We start from the raw sequence: 13,225 nt of genomic DNA, 5'->3' as shown, positions 1-13,225 counted from the left end.
TTGATTTTCAAGCTGGGGTGGAGCCAAAATAATAAATACAGTAATTATTTCAGCTGCCTCAAGTTTGCAGGCTTGAGCGCAATGAGTCAAACAAGTAATTAACGTAATACTATATTCTCTTTGGCCCGTTCTTTAACTTTCCTAATTTGACAGCATTTTATTTTTAATATACTCAGTAATTTTCAATGTCTTCTTTTCTCTACTTCCCAAATGCAGGTATAAATTAGTAACCAGAATTAAATAAAAATTTGCATATATCTTCTTCCATTAGCAAACACCATGCATTGTCCACCATCTAGTGAACTCTTCTCTCCTGAGCACCTTATTAGCCACATCATGATCATAGACTGTCTTCTCAAACTGTGACAGAACGGTATTTAGTTTCCTTCCTGTGTCAGGTAAGAAAACAAATGCTCAGGGGACAAATTCTCTAGAGGTAAAGTATGCTCTAGAGCAGAGCCTCTGGGGCTGAAGGAGGACTAAAGAATCTGACAATGTGCAAACCCTGGTCCTGACAGGCGCTTGCACTAGCCAAGTCCCAGGAGGTTTCTAGGTCCAGACAAAATTAATCTGATTTTGATTCCCAGGGTGACAATTCTCTGTCTGGCTAAAAAATATCTGTAGAAATCATTCCTGTAAGGTCAGGGAACTATTCTGCGGGCCAGATGACACCACTTTAATTTAAAAAAGGGGTTATTTGGAGGCAGGAGCCTTTACAAGTCACCAATTCACTGCTTTCTTTCTTTAACCCATTGCACCCAGATTAAAATGCATTCCTTTGGAAAGCTCCCATTAAGAATGGACAGCAACCTCCCCATATAACTTCCCATGTTTGACAAAACAAGACAATCTTTTTTTTTTTTGAGACGGAGTCTCGCTCTGTCGCTCAGGCTGGAGTGCGGTGGCCAGATCTCAGCTCACTGCAAGCTCTGCCCCCCGGGTTTACGCCATTCTCCTGCCTCAGCCTCCCGAGTAGCTGGAACTATAGGCGCCCGCCACCTCGCCTGGCTAGTTTTTTGTATTTTTTAGTAGAGACGGGGTTTCACCGTATTAGCCAGGATGGTCTCGATCTCCTGACCTCATGATCCGCCCGTCTCGGCCTCCCAAAGTGCTGGGATTGAAGGCTTGAGCCACCGCGCCCGGCCAACAAGACAATCTTATGCATTCGATCTTAAACTTTTCAATTGCCATTTTAGCACATCTCTTCCCACTTTGTCTCCAAGAAAAACAGAAGAGAGCTGATAACTTTTACATATAGATGGGTATTCCAGTGTTGTGACTCTGGACATGTGATAGCTCTGATGACTTATCCCTTCAACTCACTGAACACTGAACAGAAAATATTCTTGTCACCTCTTTGAGTGTTTTTACATCAAATATCCACCTTACCATGGTACCTTTACTTAATTGAATTCAATAATGCACTTGTACCAAAAAGTGTTGCCCTTTTGCATATATTATCTCACATCCTGTGAGGTCTCTATCAGCTTTATTTTAGTCCAATTATAAGTCTTCATCTTGAATAAATCTTCATCTTCTTCTGCGAAGAGGATCAACAACCTCCAATATATTGTTACGACTCTGCTCCAGCTTTTCTCCCCCACTGACTTGGGAACTGACATAGACCCAGGTCCTGTAGGGCCCGAAGTTTATAATATTTGGGAGGCGACTTGCACAACTTTCCATTTTTCTCAAGGAGACCGTCAGGGAAGTGTGGCCTGAGGTGGCGATGGTGAGGCCCTCAGATTTAGTAGTTTTATATTAACAGGGGAAAGTTTCAAAATGGCAAAGCACAACTCTCTGAGATTGGATGTTGAATTTTTTCTTGGTCTAAGCCACAAATAATAAGAACTAATATTTTTTGAGTCTTACCATTTATGAGGTTCTGTGTTAAATGAATTACATGTTTTATCCTGATTATTCCTCATAACCATACTATGAGGGAGATATTCTAATATGCCCATTACACAGATAAAGAAACGAGGGTTGAGAGAAGTTAGGAAGCCTCTAGAATGGAGCTGATTCAGGATTTGAACCCAGACAGTTTGACATCAGGGCCTGTGCTCCTAACCAGAATGCTACACTTGCTTCTGGGAGGCAGAGCTCTCCCAAGTGATCTTATTTCCCTGTATATTATTTCCTTAAACTTTTCAGTGGTGTGAATACATATCCCTCAACTTGGACTCCTGAAATAATGGGAAAGAAGAACAGTGATGATTATGAGAACTAAAAATATCTAAATAAAATTTAGGAGTACAAACAAACAATTTTTTTTCTTTTTTTTTTTTTTTTTGAGATGGAGTCTCGCTCTGTCACCTAGGCTGAAGTGCAATAGCGTGATCTCAGCTCACTGAAGCTCCACCTCCTGGATCCACACCATTCTCCTGCCTCAACCTCCCGAGCAGCTGGGACTACAGGCACTCACCACCACGCCTGATGAATGTTTTTTTGTATTTTTTAGTAGAGATGGGGTTTCACCGTGTTAGGCAGGATGGTCTCGATCTCCCGACCTTGTGATCTGCCCACTTAGGCCTCTCAAAGTGCTGGGATTATAAGCATGAGCCACCACACCCAGCCCAAACAAATTTAACAATTAAATATGTATAGGGTAAATGAGTATGATGATAACTCTGTTAGATATTACTATACTCATTCATGAATTCAACATGTACTGAGATCTCCTATGAGCCAATAACGCTAGATGCTGAGACTCCTGAATTAAATAATGTCCAGCCCATAACCGATAGGAACCCACATAACTTAGTGGAAGAGGCAGATAAGAAAAATCATAATCTGAATGATAGATTATTCATGTATCTGTTAATAATATGACTTTTATTCAGATATGGAAAGTTTTAACTGTTGATCTCATCTCGATTTCTTTCTCTTCTCTATCTGGAAAGAATGTCCATATTAAACGTTTTTCCTGGCACTATTTACTATTGAATCCTTGTCACACAAATACACAAGTTATAGTAGAGTTACGGCAGATTCCCTGTAGGCTAGATGTCTTTACGTTTGTGCCTCCCCCTCCACTTTCTTTCCTATAGTCTAGTTTTAAGAGACCTTATGGGTCCTTTCCATAAGATCTGCCATCTCCAAGAGGGCTTACCCCATGGATGGAGTCTGCCAGAGATGTGTCTGTATGTTCTTCTGCCCTTGTTCTAAAAGATGTTGTACAGCAATGGTTTTCCAGGATGAGCCCTCTCTGCCTTCCTCTAGATAAAGGGTTAGGAAGTTGAAGAAGTGAAACCTTATGCTTCCTAGCCTGCTGAAAACAGGTCAGTTCCCCCTAGTCATTGGAATGTTCCATATACCTTCCTTTGAAGACATGACTCCATGACACAAAAAGAAATTTGCAAATCACTGTGGGAAATGCCTAAAAGCTTAAGGAGACAAACCTCTCTTTGGTTGAGACAGAGACAGTACTAGAACCTCCCATTTTGCTTCATGTTCAGTTCAGAGACCACAATAGAAAACTGAGATGAAGGTGAATGGAGAGAAAATGCTTCTAAACTTCAATATCTAAGAATGTAGTGAATAGGAGGAAAAAGAAAGAATCCAAAGCAAAGTTAGCAACCAGACAGAAGTGAGACTGTATTCGGTCATGGAAAGAGGGAAGGGAATGATAATAGGCTGGTAGGGAAAGAAAAGAAGGGGATGAAGCAGCAAGTAGAACCATTGTCAAATACAGTATGTCAGAAGCTCTTAAGCTTTGATGCTATTCTCCAGGTACATATACCCTCTGTCTGCAGCCACTCCAAGAATACACCTCCAGCCTGCTGCCATATTTGGGCCAATCTAAGACCGTTATCTGGCTACAGAAAACAGAAGGAGGTCTGAGAAAAGGACCTTAGTCTGCCCTTTCCCCGATCCATTGTCAATGTTTATAGACTAAAGTAGACCTCCCTTCAGCCCTCTGTGAACAGACATAATATGACAGGATGAACTGTCTCTCAGAACGGCAGTTATTACCTGGGAAGGTTATTAGAAATTCATACTCCCTGGTTCTGTTTACAGAGAGATTTGAATTCAGTAGGCTTGAAATGGGGTTCAACGTCTACAGTTTTAACAAATTCCCCAAATGATTCTGACAAGGGACTGACTCTGGGACCACACTTGGAGGTCTGTAGAGACAATGGTTTCTATGTTAAAATTATTGACCAGACACTCCTCTGGGAGACAGTGGTTCTGATAAACCCCAGCATAAAAAACTGTTCACCCAGGCTTCTAGTTTCTACGACCTTCTTTGTCTGGTTGCTTTCATATGTGAATCTCTCTCATATTCTGAGATCAGACCATCTGTAAACTTGAGTGCCTCCCAACTGTAGAATCACTTTCATGTGTCATCGTCAAGGCCAGGCTGAAAGGTCTCAGCAGATCTAGATTTTCACCAGTCTCTGAGTAAGAAGCCTCTCTCCTTTAATCTCTGCTTTCAGTCTTTATGTCATTACAAAACTTAATTTAGAATTTCATTCTCAAAACCACATGTACAGACCTTGCTACAGCATTTGCAGAAGCTAGCCATACAGCAAAGTAAGAAAAATGCTTTCAGTTCTCGGTTTTATTATATTTTCAATTGACTGTAAATTTGTGACAAATTAAGTGGTAGAGATAAAATATTCTGAGTTTTGTCTTAACCTGAAGGTTAATTGCTTTACAAAATTTGAAGAGAGGAAAAACCCTCAAAAACAAAACTATTATCTTTTTCTTTTCTTATAGTAGGAGGACAGATCTATTGTTTAATTAAAATGAAATAATTTATATCAGTCCATTTCTCCCCCTCAATTACAGTAAAGTGTCAATAATATACCTTTTGAGTCTGAGTCAGCCTTCACACAGGGACTCTAATCTGAAGAGTCCAGGGAAGATGGCCCACTATTCAACTTGTTGCTGAAAGCTCATTCATTCCTTTGCTTCACAAACTACTATTTTAAAATGTAAATACCATTACATATTTGAGACATGAGCCTATCAGTCATGCATAACTTCATGTAACTAAACATTTAGCTTCTGATAAACTTGGAAAGACTCGGATTTCAGATTCCAGGAGCTTGTTTTCACCAGCTATAATCCCTTTATCAGAATTTTGCCAGAAAACCCAGTGGCTTCTCCACTCAGTTGCCCAGTTTGTAAAGCAAATGGAGGATGGAGGAAGGAGGATTCATCATATTTGTCACCTGCCTCTCTTCTCAGAAATGGGAAGACTGTTGCTCCAGTGAGCCGGATTTGAGCAGTGAGGTGGTGCTATGGGACCTATTTTCCAGTCCTTTGCACTTGCTGTTACCATACTGTTGAAAATAGCTGGTATAAAGGGTATGTATTTGTGTTTTCATTTACTCATTCTCTCACTCAGATACTGCTGAAAAATAAAAACTTCTTTCTGGTTTAGTCATCATTGGCAAGACCTTCACTCTTTGTCCTGAGCCTCCGACCTGGCTTCCGGGAAAGCCACCTATTGTCAGATGATCTCCTGCCTTTAATCTGCCAGCATAGGGGGGTTTTCCAATCACTGACAACAACAAGGCCTCTTTATCAAGATGGACCTCTATAAAGAAGTGCCCCTTGCGAGATATGCCAACATTGCTGTAGTCTTCTGCTAATACTATTAATGATTTATATGAGTGCCTTCTATGGTCTAGAACAGTGGTATTGAAAATGTGGTCTGAAGTTTCCTAAAGTCTTTCAGAGAGTCTCTGAATTGAAAAGTACTCTCACAATAATACTAAGTTTTTATTTGCCTTTTTCATTGTCTTTCTCCCATGAGAGAGTGGAGTCTTCCAGAGGTTACATGATGTGTGATAAAGCAACAGGTTGAATAAGGAAACAGATATGAAAAATCAGCTGTCCTTTATTAAGCCAGATATAATGAGATTTTTTTAAATGCCACTTTTCTCACTAACTGTATTATCTTTCAAAATGTAATTACTTTTCATTAAAATATGCTCTTTATGTATACATACAATGGGCTTACTGTTATTTTAAAATGAAAATAAATATTTTTAATTTTCTTCATTTTAATTTATAATACTTAAAATATCAATAGCTATAAGCCACATACAAACAAGGTCACTGGTGACCTCAATAATTTTTAAGGGTGAAATGAGTTAAAAAATATGAGAACACCATAAGAAGCACAATACACACATTAGGTTATTCCTTAAAACAGCCCTACAAGCCAAATATATTTTGCCTACAAGGCAAATATTATTATCCTTAATTTATAGAAAATTAAAACCAATGCATTACAGAGTTTAATAATTTGCCTAGAGCCAAACTATCAGACACCCAAAACCCTTTACTTTTTCTTGTGCTATCTCTCTTACTGCTCTTATTAAAGTTGGTTCTGAGTTGGTTCTGTATTTGTGAGACTGAATGTACAAATAGACAACACCCAGACCACATGTAAAAGCAGAACTTTGACACACAACCTGCAGCAACCTTCCCAGGAAATCAACCTCCTTATCTACAATAAACACCAGGAAAGCCAGACTGCTAGAAGTCAGACTTGCGGGAAGCCACACTGCTCTAATTAGTGACAATCCTGGAGGCTTAGCAAAAACTTTTGTAATAATTTTCCCAAAAGGGCCAGGACTTGATTGATAACTGACAGCTTCCCCAATTTTTGTCCCTGCTTCCAATTTAGGATCAATCAAGGAAAGCAAAATATGCACCACCAGCCAATCCCATAGGATGCCTCACTTCTTGTTAGCATGCCTACAGTTTATCCATGCTAACAGCCTGCAACCAGGGCATACATGAAGGCTCCCCTTTTTTCCACTGTAAAGCTTTCCCACTCCTCTGCTTGCCTTTGGGTCTCTGCCAAAATGCAAGTGATGGCTATAGCTAAGCCTGTTCTAATTTGGCTGGTCTTTTGTTTATTTCCACGCCTGTTTCTATGTCATTATTTAATAAGTTATTAGAAGATAGGAAGCTTAAAAACTCTTGGCTCCCTCTCCTCCATGGCCTAGCACTTTGTGTAGCACACTGCAGTCATTCATAAATGTCTGGTGCCTTAAGCTGCACCAGGAGTTGTTTGACTAAAATACAGCCCCTGCCTGGCTCTCTAGCTGCTTCCTTTATCCTGTCCAGCTATACATAGCCCAAAGGGGTCTATACCACCCTCCACATCACTGAGTCCCAGATATTTGGGCTTCCAAAACCAAAATAATGTTAATAAATAAATACAAATGGGTAATTGACAGAGGATTGCCATCCCCAACAAAAAAAGTTTTAAAAAATCTACCATCCACCAGATTACCAAAACAGCAAGAAGAATTTAATTATAATAAGTAATATTATTTTCAAGTGTTTTCTTAAAATTAAAAAACTTTCACTTTTTTGGGTTTTTTTTTTTAGAGGTTGGGGGTCTCACTATGTTTCCCAGGTTGGTCTTGAACTCCTGGGGACTCAAGCAATGCTCTCGCCTCCACCTCCCAAAGTGCTAGGATTACAGGCATAAGCCACCACGCCCAGCCCTTTATAAAAAGCACATTGACTTGATCTTTTGGGGGAAACATGTTTGTCAGAGGCCAGTGTGGGTTGGCTGTTGTTGTGTGGGAACCTTGCTCATGCAGCAGGGAGTGCGCTCAGCCTGGCAAGGCGGAAGGCCCCCTCTGAATCCCAGCCCTTCTTTGTTGTGCTGGATATGTTTCTTTGCCTTCCAGATCCACTCCTTACCAAATCTCTCCCTACCCTGTGTTCCTGGAAACTAACTTTTGTGAACTGCTAAAACAGAGCAGTTGCTACCCTGTTCCACTAATGTCAAGGTGGGTTCAGCCCATGGGAGGTACAGGCAAGACATCAGAAGGTAGGACGAATGAGCGGTCCAAGGCATCTGCGGCCCCTTCCATGATGAGCTGCTGATTGGCAGTGGCTGTGTTCTAAAAGGCCAAGGCTCTAATGTAATGTCCTTCTCCTATTATTGCAGCTACAGTTCTTTCCTAACTGCTCTTTCTCTGTTCCCTTCAGTCCAAGGGGGTGGTAATGACTCTCTGATGATAGCTCTGGAGTCTTCATCTTCCTTTATTACTTCCCGAAGCCCTGCACACACCTTTGTAAAATCATTAAACTTCCTAAAATTATCCTCTGTTTCTCTCCAGAACCCTCATACTTTACCTACTTCAATTCTTTTTTTATTTTATGTCTTCTTTGTACTTTTCTATTGTTTATCTATTGTTTTTCACATGATGCTTTGTAAACTTTTTTTTTTTTTTTTGAGACGGAGTCTCGCTTTGTCGCCCAGGCTGGAGTGCAGTGGTATGATCTCGGCTCACTGCAATCCCTGCCTCCCAGGTTCAAGGATTCTCCTGCCTCAGCCTCCCAAGTAGATGGGACTATAGGCACCTGCCACCAGGCCCAGCTAAGTTTTTGCATTTTTAGTAGTGACAGGGTTTCACCGTGTTAGCCAGGATGGTCTCAATCTCCTGACCCGTCTCAGCTTCCCAGAGTGCTAGGATTACATGCGTGAGCCACTGCGCCTGGCTCCAGTGCTTTGTAAACATTTTTAAATGATTTAGTTGCTTCCAGAGATTGTAAGACAAGATGGAGACCTTGCTCTCCCTCTCTTCATATGCATCAGCCCCTTCAGCAACGTGATTTGGATCAAGTAATGCTCACATTTGCTATCTCTTATCTCACTGTTCAGCTGCCACAGTGGCAATGTTCAGGACTAGCAAAATTAGTGTTAGGAAAGGAAAAGCGGAAGGAAAAAGAAGAAAATGCCTACTACTGAAAATAAGTACTATCCAACTAGGAAAATGCTGTACTTTTTTCTTAAGTCTGGCTTGAAAAATTAATATGGGGTAATGAAATGCTTAATTTGCACCGAATTTAAGCTGTGTTTAGTGCCAGAACAACTGGTCAGTTCAGTATAACTGTAAATGAATCAATAGAAAAATAACTACAGGTGACCTGGTGGCGTGCACACAGCTCACATCTTAGACCAGCAGCTGCTGACATCACTAGGCAATATCCTGAGGAAATCATATCCCAGTATGTGAATTACAGCTCTCTGTGGATCCAATGATTCATAATTGTTTTGTTCTAAGGCTGGACATCCATTTTATGAGCATTTAATAAATAAGCTGTATGGGTTTGCCTTTCCTGTGCAGTTGATGACTCTGTTTAGATGTACAGACGGCTCCAAAACACCAGCAAACACCTCATCAACACAGCTCACTGCACTTGGGCATATTAAAATTTACCACTGGTTGGTGAGAGGAATCCAGGTGTCCAGAAAATATGCCACCTTGTCAATATGCTTGTATATATCATTACTTCAGGACACCAAAATTGAAGTTCTTCATATAAATACCTGCCTGCAAACTGGCAATTTATTTACCAAGAAAAGTACTACTACTTGCTGTTGCAGAAAGTATGGCGGTAAGTAGGTTTGGCCCATAAAATAAAGGCTGTTGAGAGAAATAATAATGATTTGTTTCTTAAGTACTTACTATATGCCAGGTATTGTGCTAAGAACTTTGTAAATATCATTTTATTTCAACTTACAGTAAAACTATAAGCAAAGTATTATTATTGTCCCCAGTTTAGAGATGAAAACACTGTCATGGAGAAGTTAATTAACTTGCCCAAGGCCATAATATCCATATATCTTACAGCCATAATTTGAACTCAGACAGCCTGGCTTTGGAGCCCATTCTTGACCACAAAACTACTGTGTGATATTTTGTCTTAGGGGGATTTAGAACCAAGTAAGTCTAGAGTAGGCCTAATATAAAAGTAACACCAATGTGTTTAGGCAGGTTAAGCATTTTGGTTGGTAAATTTATGAAGATTACAAAACAGTGCAAAGGGAGGCTTCTATGAGATTAAATTAGATCTCCCCAGTGCCCTTACTACAAAGCTCATGCATACTAATTTAAAAGATCTTCATACCTACATATTGAGCCACTTCTCTCCCAACTTGGCTAACAAATGACAATGAACATGGTTTATAAGAAAAAAGAAACATAATGAAAGTAAAAAATTAGAATGAGAAAGGAAAGCAGCTAGAAACACGAAGAGGGACAGTTTGAAACTGAAGAAAGAAAAGAAAACATACTAAGTAGAACTAAGTATACAGAAAACATCATCAGATACTGATAATCCTGAGCGTCAAGTTGGCTTATCTTTCATGTTCTTTTTTTCCCCTATGATAAACAAATGGTGCAGCACATATTAAAAGAATTTTCATTACAAGATTTAATTTGTTTCAAGTTCTCACAATTTGAAGTTTTACTTATCTGGAACTTCAGTTATACAGAGCTGCCGTTCTCTGCTACCAAAACTATGGTATTCCAATTTTTTTTTTTTTTTTTTTTGAGACAGAGTCTCATTCTGTCACCCAGGCTGGAGTGCGATGGCGTGATCTCGGCTCACTGCAACCTCCACTTCCCAGGTTCAAGCGATTCTCCTGTCTCAGCCTCTGGAGTAGCTGGGATTACAGGTGTATACCACCACACCCGGCTAATTTTTATATTTTTAGTAGAGATGGGGTTTCACCACGTTGGTCAAGCTGGTTTCAAACTCCTGACCTCGTGATCCACCCGCCTCAGCCTCCCAAAGTGCTGGGATATACAGGCATAAGCCACCATGCTCGGCCGGTATCTGAACTTTTAGAAGCTTTGAGAGCTGCTTAGCAGTCTTGGGATAGAAGTCCTGTAGGAATTGGGCTGACTAGAGGATCACGAAAGAGATCAATCTGCATGGAATATAATGTCACGATTTGTCCATTTGTACCTGATATATTCCTGGAAAAAGCTTTTTCCTCCATTGATTGTTGGCTACCATTTGATTTCTTATTTTAATCAGTTATAAGGTTTGAAGTTACTCTATAAACAGTAGAAAGAGTTATGTGACTGGGGGGAATTATTTAAACACTCTGAGTCTTGGTTTCCTCTTACCTTATAAAGAACAATATTAATACCAACATTTCGAGGTTAAAAATAAAATTTCGAGCATTACAAATAAAATATGCACAGTGGCTGGTCGAGAGCAATTACTCATGTTGTACTTATAGAGAAAGGGTACAGCAGAATGAATTAAGAGAAAAAACTCCAAAGCTGGGTGGTACACACTCGGATCTGCTAGCCACTTCTTGTCTATGTGACCCTGGGCAAGGTATTCACACACTCTGTGCCTCAGTTTACTCATCTGTAAACTAAAGACAAGAACAGCATCTATCTCACAGGGTTTTTGTGAGGATTAGATAACTTACTACACACAGCTGTACCTGGCATATTAGGGATCACTGGAAGCCAGTTTGGGGTTGTTTTTTTTTTTTCAGTTGAGTGGATCCTCTTCATTTGACAGATCAAATAACTGCTTCCCAGAAAGGTGAAGTCATTTGTCCCAAGGTTACACAGAGAGGTCTCAAATCCCGGTCTCCTGCCCCGATGCCTCTTCTTTATCCCACTGTCTTGACTCACCTTTGCCTGCATGTTCCACTATACATTGCTCTTTGGTACTAGTTGTCAATGTTTCCTATCTCCCACATGTGTCTTTTGGTCCCTATAGACACACAGGTAAATTTTCTACAAAAGTAGAGGTGGATTTCCGTGAAACTGATTAAAGATTAAGCTTTGGGTACCTTCCAAGTGGGCTTTAGCAATGTGTTTGTATGGTCACCTGCTTTCTGTCACTTCTCCATAAGGAAGACATTGTGTATCTTTTTCCCTAAAGAGGACTGGCAAACTGTAAAAGCTTCAAGCCCCAACAGTATCAATCCACCCTGGCTCAAATAGGGGCAAAATGGGAGGAAAATCAGGCTTCGTTAGCTCAGTTAGCGTCTTGTATTAATCCGCACTGATCACCTAAAATAGACTTCCCCTTTTCCCCTTCCCATTGTTGTTGTTGTTGTTGTTGTTGTTTTTGAGCCGGATCTCGGCTCACTGCAAGCTCCGCCTCCCGGGTTCACGCCATTCTCCTGCCTCAGCCTCCCGAGTAGCTGGGACTACAGGCACCCGCCACCTCGTAAGGCTAAATTTTTTTTTTTTTGTATTTTTAGTAGAGACGGGGTTTCACCGTGTTAGCCGGGATGGTCTCGATCTCCTGACCTCGTGATCTGCCCGCCTCGGCCTCCCAAAGTGCTGGGATTACAGGCGTGAGACACCGCGCCCGGCCTGTTGTTTTCCATTTATCAGAGGGCTCTGCTTAGTTGTCCACAGCACTTATCACACTCTGTATTTCGTGTGTATGTTTACTTTCAATCCTTAATTCCTCCATGGTATCTGGCACATAGTAAAAACTCAGTAATTAGTGAGTGAATGAGTGAGTGAGTGAGTGAATGAATGAACAAATGATTCTTTTCCATTTGTCAGTTCTCAGCTCAGATATAGATACACCCAGGAAACCTTTCAGAGTCTCCAGGACGGTGTTGGGCATCCTCCCTGTGTGTGCTGTGCTCAGGCCTTTTGGACCATTTATAGCAGCAGTGGAATTCCATCTCTTTATGGTTCCTTATGGCAGACCCTTGGCGTGCTCTACCATTGTATGTCCAACGCCCAGCACAGTGCCTGGCACATAGTAGGCACCAACAAGTATTGGCTTCAATTAAATTACTTAATTGAATACAAAAGTCTGAATTTTGGTATACTATTTTTAGAAAAGAAGAAAACTAACATGTAGTGAGTGCCTGTTTTGTGCCTAGTTTTGAACTAAGTATAATTTACAATAGCAAATACTTAACAGCTCAGGGGTAGGTGTTATTTTCCCCCACTTCACAAATGAGGAAATGGAAGCACAGAGAAGTCAGGGCTTGAGGTCACACCCTAGTGAGAATCAGGGGCAGCATCTGAACCCTGGGTCACCAGACTCCAAAGTCCCTGCTCAAGCCACTAGGCCACCCTACCCCGTGGCAGAACGCAGTTACTGATCCACAGATTGATCCTTTCTTCTATGTTTGTTTTCCTATCTTCCCATGTAGCTGGTAAGCTCTATTAAGCCAGGAACAACGTCTGTACCATCCTTTGTATTTTGTCAATGCTGAGAAGAGTGGTTAAACACAGTGGGATGTAGGAGCTCCTGCGTTCAGCTGCCTGACAGAGTGAATGTTTTCAGGCATCTTGACATTTCAGACACAGTATCAGTTTCCTCTCAGGAGTAAAACTAAATCTTGCCTTTCTCAATCTCTCAGGAAAAGCAGATGCTAAGTTAGAAGAAATGTGATGGGGGAAAAGAGCATACAAATGACAGCACCAAGAATGGTCTTGGCAGCTGTCACTGG

The 13,225-nt window shown here is 40.8% G+C and overlaps 1 protein-coding gene across 2 annotated transcripts in view; it reads right to left on the bottom strand.

Annotated features, from left to right (window-relative positions):
- The window catches only part of RAB3C (RAB3C, member RAS oncogene family), a 306,210-nt gene that overhangs the window by 245,354 nt on the left and 47,631 nt on the right, over nucleotides 1-13,225 (bottom strand). The window lies entirely within an intron of this gene.

The sequence above is a fragment of the Trachypithecus francoisi genome, unplaced genomic scaffold (genome assembly GCF_009764315.1).
Source record: "Trachypithecus francoisi isolate TF-2019V2 unplaced genomic scaffold, Tfra_2.0 Lachesis_group2, whole genome shotgun sequence".
Classification (NCBI taxonomy): Eukaryota; Metazoa; Chordata; class Mammalia; order Primates; family Cercopithecidae; genus Trachypithecus; species Trachypithecus francoisi.
This window is presented reverse-complemented; position numbering and strand designations above follow the sequence as displayed.